Below are 9,327 nucleotides of genomic sequence, written 5' to 3'. Positions count from 1 at the left end.
CTACTGTACTGTCACCCCAATCACCACGACCCCTGTATTCGAGTTGCACTACCCTCACGACCCCCACCTCTACTGTACTGTCACCCCCACCACTACGAGTCCCCCATTCGAGTTGCACTACCCTCACGACCCCCACCACTACGAGTCCCCCATTCGAGTTGCACTACCCTCACGACCCCCACCACTACGAGTCCCCCATTCGAGTTGCACTACCCTCACGACCCCCAACACTACTATACAGCCACCCCTACCACCACGACGCTTCTAATCGAGTTACAATCTGGTGGAGAGATCTGTGGATCCCGTTCCTTCTTTCCCACGTTCACGACACACTCCCTCTGCGCTCTGGGACACGCACGGCACACAAATCCACACGAGGCACTGACGGAGCGGCACACTCACACACGCGGACACGACAGCGGCGAGGGCTGGTCGGGTAGTGACCGTCAGAGGCAGCCCGCGGCACACTCAGCTGCCGCCCCCATCCCCAACCTCCCCTTCGCCCCGCCCCATCCTGCCCCGCCACAGCATCCTCCGGCCTGCCCTCCCGCCGCCACCTTCTGAAATTTTCGTGACTAAAGAGAAGCCTCGGACCACAGTGGCTGACTAAGGGAGACCGACAAGGAGTAGTTTCACTTGTTTTGAGAGAGAGAGAGAGAGAGAGAGAGAGAGAGAGAGAGAGAGAGAGAGAGAGAGAGAGAGAGAGAGAGAGAGAGAGAGAGAGAGAGAGAGAGAGAGAGAGAGAGAGAGACAGACAGACAGACAGACAGACACACACACACACACACACACACACACACACACACACACACACACACACACACGATATCTAATATGAATGTGTCGTTGGTGGATGGAAAGCGATGATGGAAAGCGACACACCCACCACGATGGAAGAAGAATGAATGAATGAATGAACGAATGAATGAATGAATGTAGGAAGGAAAGAAAGGACACAGACTAGAAAAGAAAAACGCGCTCACAGTCTCATCGCATTCCACACGAACGCCATTAGCACTATTCCACCACCACCACCACCAATAACCACCACCACCTCCACCATTACTACCATTACCACTGCACTCCCATCGCCGCCGCCGCAATAACGCAAGACCATTTGGATAGACCTTTAATGGCAGCGTGTGCGTGTGCGTGTGTGTGTGCATGTATGTGCGTATTTACCCGGCCTGTGGAACAACATCCGGTGGCCAAGAACCCGGCGCCCCCTCCTCTACCCTTCTTTCCGACCTCTATTTGGCTTCCCCAGGCTTCCCCTCGCCCCGCCCCGCCCCGACCTTCCCTGCTTCTTTATTCTCCTTTCACGACAGAAACCATGTGAAAGACCTTAAAGAGAGAGAGAGAGAGAGAGAGAGAGAGAGAGAGAGAGAGAGAGAGAGAGAGAGAGAGAGAGAGAGAGAGAGAGAGAGAGAGAGAGAGAGAGAGAGAGAGAGAGAGAGAGAGAGAGAGAGAGAGAGAGAGAGAGAGAGAGAGAGGATGACGGATGAAGGTAGATAATTTGAGGCCCCAGGAAAGAAAGTTAACCTGTCACTACCGAGAGAGAGAGAGAGAGAGAGAGAGAGAGAGAGAGAGAGAGAGAGAGAGAGAGAGAGAGAGAGAGAGAGAGAGAGAGAGAGAGAGAGAGAGAGAGAGGAAGGGGACGTAAACAGATTACACCTGCCCCTGAGTCCAACACACCTGAGGGCTCCCTACACTGAGCCACGCCCGCAGGCACTAACCACCACCCTCACAACCCCTTCGCGCACACCCTCCAGCCCCCTGTAAGCCCCAACACACTCCATGGACTTCTTTCAGCCCCCAACATGCCATGGGACCAGAGATCAGCCCCTAATCTTCCAGTAGTACAAATGAACAGCTCTCCAAACCCCAAGCACCCCTGCAAATCATGGACTTCTTTCATCCTTCCATCCAACCATCCACCCATCTATTCATCCTTCCATCCAACCATCCACCCATCTATTCATCCTTCCACCCATCCATCCATCCACCCAGCCATCCAGCAGCAGCAGCAGTGGCATGGCTGAACGGCTTGGAAAAAGGGACTTCCATTTGTTTTCTAGCGCTTCCTGTCCTGAGCGTCACTTGTTTTTTGTTTCTTTTCGATTGCCTCTGCTCCATCTCCCTTAACGAACACAATAAAATATTCTGCTCCAGTCCCACCGATTCCCAGGCCAAACACACGACACAGGGCGCCCGCTCTTGAACAGGTCAGGCTACATTGGATTAGGTAACTCAAGATTAGATTACTGGGTATTAAGTAACTGTGGGAATCACGAGGAGGGTATTTTCCAGATAATCCTACGGTTAGTATCCGAGCTACAGCCAAGCGTCTTCACTCGGAACCACATACCAGTAGAGATCGGGAATACGTCCGCGGGAACACGCACCAATATACACATCAAACGTAAATAGAGGATGGGTCACCGTTGCCAGATTACCATACTCAGAGCCTCGTATTTACCGGTTTCTGAGCCATAGCTATTGCCAAAAAACACCAATAATTAACCATTTCAACGATAACTATATATGAAGGCAGTTATTGGGGTCGATGAGGCAGTTTTTGGGTCGGAAATTGGCAAACCTAGGAGGCTGAGTACGACAATCTGGCAACGTTGGGACTCCGATGGGTTGCACGCCCGGACTTACCACTAATATTACACCACCTCGCTCCACCATGGGCAACAAGGTATGAGTTTGACAGCAGGGGGGAGGGGGGAGGACACAATTCATGCAGCCTTTTCTTATCCCTTCCCCAAAACAAGACACGGTGGGCCATCAACGCCCTACAGTGCCTACACGAACTAAACAAAACTCACAGGTTCCATGCAGTCGCAATACTACGGCTACGACTCCGTGCAACTAACAACTATGTATTACAGCCAACCATCCAAGTAAAAGTGACAATGAATCAACTATTACAACTGAAACCATATACGAATATCACTGAAATTAGATGCATCACCGTTATCAAGAAACTTAACACCATGAAACAAAGGGAAGTTATGTGCCCTGTGGAAGGGTTCTCACAACCAATCACCAACTAGTCATGCCACACACACACACACACACACACACACACACACACACACACACACACACACAAAAACAAAAAAAAAAAAAAACGGATGGTTACTTGCGGTATCTCTGCTATAAGTTTGTATTATACGTGTCTGTATTTATGTATGAATTTATCTATGTAGTACACAAAAAAATACACACACACACACACACACACACACACACACACACACACACACACACACACACACACACACACACACTTGTTGGAGCAAACACCATCTTCGAAATATGAGGAAGTGGGGCGGGGGGCTGACAAAGGCAAAGAAGCCGCGGAAGACGATTTGACTGGCTCGGCGTGGGCGTGTCTCTGCCGCGGCAAGGCTCGGCGCCCCAGCTTCCCTTCAGCCCGGCACCGCGGCTGGGGCACGGCGGCTACTCCTGACCAGAGGAGCAGGGCTGCCTGTTATATCCTCCCCAACCATTTTCAAACCTACACCGCGACCAGTGTTCAGTATGCATTTCCATGTTTCTGCGGATCCTCCTTTTCCGCAGTAACAAAGATAAACATATATAAGAGGTGAAGTTACTTGTAGGATTTATTGTTGTGTAATTGCTTGGCAAGTACCTATCGTTCACTTCATTAGTAACATGCATGACGGGGATGCGATCTTTCATTCATATCAATGTGATCATGTCGACCATCACTGCCTTACGGTGAGGTCAGGCCAAAGGAGTCATCCAACGTCGAAGAGTTGAAGGGACGCACAATGACGTTAAGCCACAGCAGCAATGGGCTTGGCATTCTTACACTTCGCAAAAAATATGGATAAAGCTTGTACAAGTAAGGCTATCGTATAAACACCCAACCATACGTGTGATACCACTTTGGCACGGCTCGAATCTAGATTATTATGTGCTTGGCATTACTATAACTCAAATTCCGAGGAAATTTTTTGAGGAAAATTTACAAAGAATGATTGAGGAACTAAACAGTTAAAAGTAGACTTGAAGATGAAGGTGAAGAAAAAGGCAATGTGTAATAATTAGTTGGCAGGATAACAAATGATGGGAACGAATCCTTGAAGAAAAGAATGCACATTTCAAGGATAAACAGTCACCACAAACCTAACAAAAGGGGAAAAAGTGGACTGTGATGGAATGTAATAATATGAATAGTAAAATGAATAACAACCTGCCAGCCTCCCTGAGGAGAGAGGCGTACAATGTATCCTGACAGTCATAAAGGACGGTTCAATAACTTGACCTCACAAGAGATCTAAAGAGAAAGTTCAAGAGGCGCGCAAAGAGGAATGGAGAGAAAATTATTGGACATAACATGGATAGGAACCGAACACCAAGCATTAGGAAATAGAAAAAATGTTAATACTTTAATAATTATCAAGAACAGGATAGTGACTTCGGCAAACCAAACATTCCGTATAAAACTGATAACAGATGACAAACGAAAGTATCAGAGTGATAACCCAGGATTGTAGAAGTCAGGGCAAACAGAGAACCAGGTAGAGATATAAAATTACACCATGACAGCAGGATGGAGTACACTAACATCAGACAGAGGTGAAGGCTGCAGATGCTGGGGATGACCTTTGTCCTGCAGCAGGCTCAAGATGATGATGATGATGACATCTTGGACTGCAAGCACAAAGTGAATCTCAACCCGGCAAACACTTGTAAATTAATGTCACTGCAGGTGAGAATGGCTGGCAGTCGTGCTATGGCGTGGCGTCACACCGGTGAGCCTCATTTAAAACCCCGGACGATACGATGAGTACAAGACCGCGTCCTACTTCCCTCCGATGCTAACCGTGCTCGTGCTTTCACATTCACTTTTGTCTCGCCTCCCCCATCCCCCTTCGACTGGAGCCTTCGGTTCCGTGAACGGTTTGCGTATAGCAACACGTGCAGGTAAATATCACCCAAGGTTTTGAATATGCAAAGGTCTTAACGTAAGGTAAGGAAGTAACGACAGCAATAGTTACACGGACGCTGACAGCTTCGCGTGATGAAATCCTGTTATAACTTTTTCTTTCCGCTTCCTGGCCTTCGTTGCGCCGTTAGACGATACACCAAACTACAGGCGCGACTAGCACGAGCAAGGGGATGTTCCTTTTGTTGTGCTGCACCGCTGTGAGGGTTCGTGCTGTGACCACGCCACGCAGCGTGAGGCAACAGAGGGAAAGATACCGCAGTCACCGATGAGTGAGTGTTAATAATGATGATATTAGTAAGTCAAAATTATATATATAGATATATATATATATATATATATATATATATATATATATATATATATATATATATATATATATATATATATACACACACACACACACACACCACTGTATAAGTACTAAAATAACGGTGCATTAATATAGAAAGTTACCGTGAGCCGCACTATTGCTTAGTTACAAGGAAACACGAAATCATCAAAGTTATCTTATGAAAGATCCCGCCACTGCATTACAAGTGTCTATCAAGCATGGCTTATAAAATTATGAACTAGCTAATAAATGCAGTAATCAGCCCATTATAAAATTAACATGTTTTTACGTATCAAGTATGGCTTATATAAACTAGCTAGTAAATATAAGAATCATTCAGTTCTAAAACTAATAGTTTTCCAAATAACCTACAAGTGATGGGTTACGTTAGGAAACAACTGTGTGCAGTTAAAACAATTCTGTGTACGCCACGCCGCCGGTTCCACTCCCACATAAACGATCTGCGGCGAGGCAGAACACCACAGGACCGCGCCGCGACGCTGCTGGACCTCGGAGACTGTGCTGTGTGGCGGCGACGATAGCATCTTTTGTGATGGTGAGGAGGAGGAGGCGGAGGAGGAGGAGGAGGAGTAGACAGAGAAGGGAAGAGTGTAGTTAGGCCGGAACACACACACACACACACACACACACACACACACACACCCGGCTAGCATGAGGTACACAACCCGCTATGCCTGTATGCGGCCACCTCAGGGATCCCCCCCACAGACGCCACTCCGCCAGGTGCCGCACTGGAGCCCTCGTGACGCAAAGCACACTCCCCGGCGAGACGCGGAGCACACACACGCTTATCGCGTAGCCAAGGCGACACTTACCATGCACTCACACCAGACATAACATTCACTGACGATCGTGGCACCATTCATTTCCTCGACCGTGGCCTTGCGTAATAATAATAATAATAATAATAATAATAATAATAATAATAATAATAATAATAATAATAATAATAATAATAATAATAATAACAACAACAACATCAATATCAATAATAGTAATGGCTCTCATCTGATAAGACATTCCTTCACCATTCCCACACTAAACAACCGTAGATGTGACATTTACATTGTTATTTGCTACTCCCTTCACCGTGTACGCAATTATCAAGGTATAATGACTAAAATGAGAGATTATACCAGAACTACCAAAGTACACACGTCCATGAGTTGACACACACACACACACACACACACATACCATACCCTTGCCTTCTCAGCTCCGAACAGGTTGCAAGGTGGCGCCGACAAGCCTGCCAGTCACTGACTCGTTCATTTCTGGGTTGCGGGTTATCAAAGGGAGGCGAGGCAGGAGGGCAATAAAACACATCTAGACTCTGTGTTTGGGTCTGCGCCCACCCTGTAGCTCAGAGGTAACTTTATGAGCTTGGTGATAGTTTAACAAGACTTTTGCACCAGGACAGAAAAACTCATGAGAAACCGATTCATCTCCTTGGCAGCCTTATGAAGTAGTTGTGAGAGCCGAGAGCGACTAAGAATACGGGCGAGTAAGTCTGTATGTACATACATATATATACGTGGACACACACACACACACACACACACACACATATATATATATATATATATATATATATATATATATATATATATATATATATATATATATATATATATATATATGCGGCTACATGTTTTTCTTAAAGCAAATGGCTGTTCTCAGCATGTCTGAAGACATAATTAAAATAAAGGTTAGTGTTAGTGTACGCTGTAATCCGTTTTAAGATGTGTATTTAAAATTTCTTGAGCAATTGTAATGTGACTCCCTAGCCTTTATGTATTACCATTTATGTTATTTGGGCATCCTATTTGAACCTCGCTTACATGGACTGGTTTCATTCATCACAAAATAAACTTCACCGTAAGTCTATTCGTTCATCTCGGTATAACATCTTGACAGCGCATGATAAAGGAAAACATCAAACTATTTTTTTTCTAACGTTTAAAACTACTTCCGCTTCAATCCGTTATCAGCACAACCCTTCGCTTTGGCAGCTGGCTGATTTAACATACAAACTTGAGGCTTCAAGGCTTGACATAAAAATCAATTGTTTCTTCATAGTTTGAGGTGAAATTCCATGCAGCATTGTTTACGTGTGGGTGTCTCTTTCCCTACAAGCTGAAGGTTATCCTCTGCACAGTGTTTCCTTCCTTTTGGTTCTGTGCGTGTGAACAGAAGCATCCGAAACAACAGGGCGTTCTCTCCCACGCTGCCACGTAATTTATTTTCGAGGTGCTTTCCTCGTACCAATAAGGAAACTGTGAGATATTCCCACTTACGTGACAGTTACGTCACCGTGAAGGCATGGCAGTAATCTCAATCTCTCTCTCTCTCTCTCTCTCTCTCTCTCTCGCGCGCGCGCGCGCGCGCGCGTCAAACCTCAAATTCTCACATCAATGCATCGATGCAGCAAATAAAGCGAACATTAAAAGAAACTTTTTATTCAAGAATAAGGATGTAATACTTCCGCTCTACAATAGTTTAGTCAGACCCCACTTGGAATGTGCGGTACAGTTTTGGTCTCCTCACCATGCAAGGGACATTGCTAAATTAGGTGTTCAGCGTCGGGCATCAAAAATGATCCCTTCCTTGCGCATCAAATCCTACGAAGAAAGGCTTTCCACCCTTAACATGTTCTCTCTTGAGAAACGTCGCCTCCGAGGAAAACTAATCGAATGTTTTAAAATACTTAATGGTTTCACGAATGTAGACAGAACAAAATTGTTTATGATCGATGACACTTTGCGAACGAGGAACAATGGCATAAAACTCAAATGTAGACAAGTAAATTCAGACTGCACCAAATTTTTCTTCACCAACGTTGTAGTGCGAGAATGGAATAAGCTCCCACCGTCAGTGGTCCAATGTAACACGATTGACTCCTTTAAAAACAAGCTCGACCGTCACTTCCTTGAACTTAATATTAACTAGAGTAGAAAAGCAACGTTTTGGAGCCATCTGATTAGTGTAGATTCACTTAGGTTTAAGAACACACCGTGGGGTCTGTGTGGTCTGATTTTCTATGTAATTCTATGTAATTCTCTCTCTCTCTCTCTCTCTCTCTCTCTCTCTCTCTCTCTCTCTCTCTCTCTCTCTCTGATACCCTTACATCACACATTTCTTCTGGATGACACAGTTCCCAGTTTCCGTGTATTGTGTGTCATAACGACAGCACCGTATAACCACACGCCCAGGAAATACGAGAGAGCCGCTACGCCGCGATCAAAGCTTATATGGCTCTTGATAGTACCTCTTATCACAACCGACGATGGTGGCGAGGCGACTGTGCACCAAGGAGAATGGGTAATACGAGATGTAGATGACACTTCAAACTTTTCCTACAGTTCACTTTTATTATAAGTCTTTCCCTAACGGTCCATTTACAGGCCTCTTGACAGTATTGAGTTGTCTGCCTTTCGTTGTGTGGTGTTTAGCTGTGTTTGAAGAGTGGCAACTTAAATGGTAAGGTTAGGTTAGGTTATGGAATGTGAGATGAAGGGAAGGAAGAGAGGGAGGGAAGGAGGAAAGAGAGGGAGGGAAAGAGGGAGGTAAGGAAGGAAGGGGAGAGGAAGAGGGGAGGATGGGAAAGAGAGAAGGGAGGGAGAGAAAGAAGGAAGAGTAGGCAACAGAGAAGGAAGAGGAAGGAAGATTGATGGAAAGAAGGAAGGAAAGAAGGAAGGAAGGAAGGAAAGGAATGAGGGAAGGAAGGAAAGGAAAGAGGGAAGGAAGGAAAGGAAAGAGGGAAGGAAGGAAGGAAGGGAAAGAGGGAAGGAAGGAAGGAAGGAAGGGAAAGAGGGAAGGAAGGAAGGAAAGAAGGGAAGGAAGGAAGGAAAGAGGGAAGGAAGGAAGGAAAGAGGGAAGGAAGGAAGGAAGGAAGGAAGGAAGGAAGGAAGGAAGGAAGGAAGAAAGGAAAGAGGGAAGGAAGGAAGGAAGGGAAAGAGGGAAGGAAGGAAGGAAGGAAGGGAAA

The 9,327-nt window shown here is 45.9% G+C and overlaps 1 protein-coding gene across 13 annotated transcripts in view; it reads right to left on the bottom strand.

Moving 5' to 3' along the window:
- LOC127001135 (tyrosine-protein phosphatase non-receptor type 9-like) overlaps positions 1 to 9,327 on the bottom strand; it is a 150,172-nt gene that overhangs the window by 81,941 nt on the left and 58,904 nt on the right. For 5 of the 13 annotated variants that reach the window (XM_050865325.1, XM_050865332.1, XM_050865330.1 and 2 more), the window contains exon 1: positions 403 to 548. The exons of 6 other annotated variants lie outside the window; for them this stretch is intronic. The gene's annotated coding sequence lies outside the window, so the exon portion shown is untranslated. Of the gene's footprint in view, positions 1 to 358; positions 549 to 9,327 lie in introns of those variants that run through there. 2 more of the 13 variants (XM_050865326.1, XM_050865327.1) reach the window with 2 other exon arrangements.

Source organism: Eriocheir sinensis, chromosome 20 (genome assembly GCF_024679095.1).
Source record: "Eriocheir sinensis breed Jianghai 21 chromosome 20, ASM2467909v1, whole genome shotgun sequence".
Classification (NCBI taxonomy): Eukaryota; Metazoa; Arthropoda; class Malacostraca; order Decapoda; family Varunidae; genus Eriocheir; species Eriocheir sinensis.
Note: the sequence above shows the minus strand (reverse complement) of the source record. Positions and strands in the feature narration are given on the sequence as shown.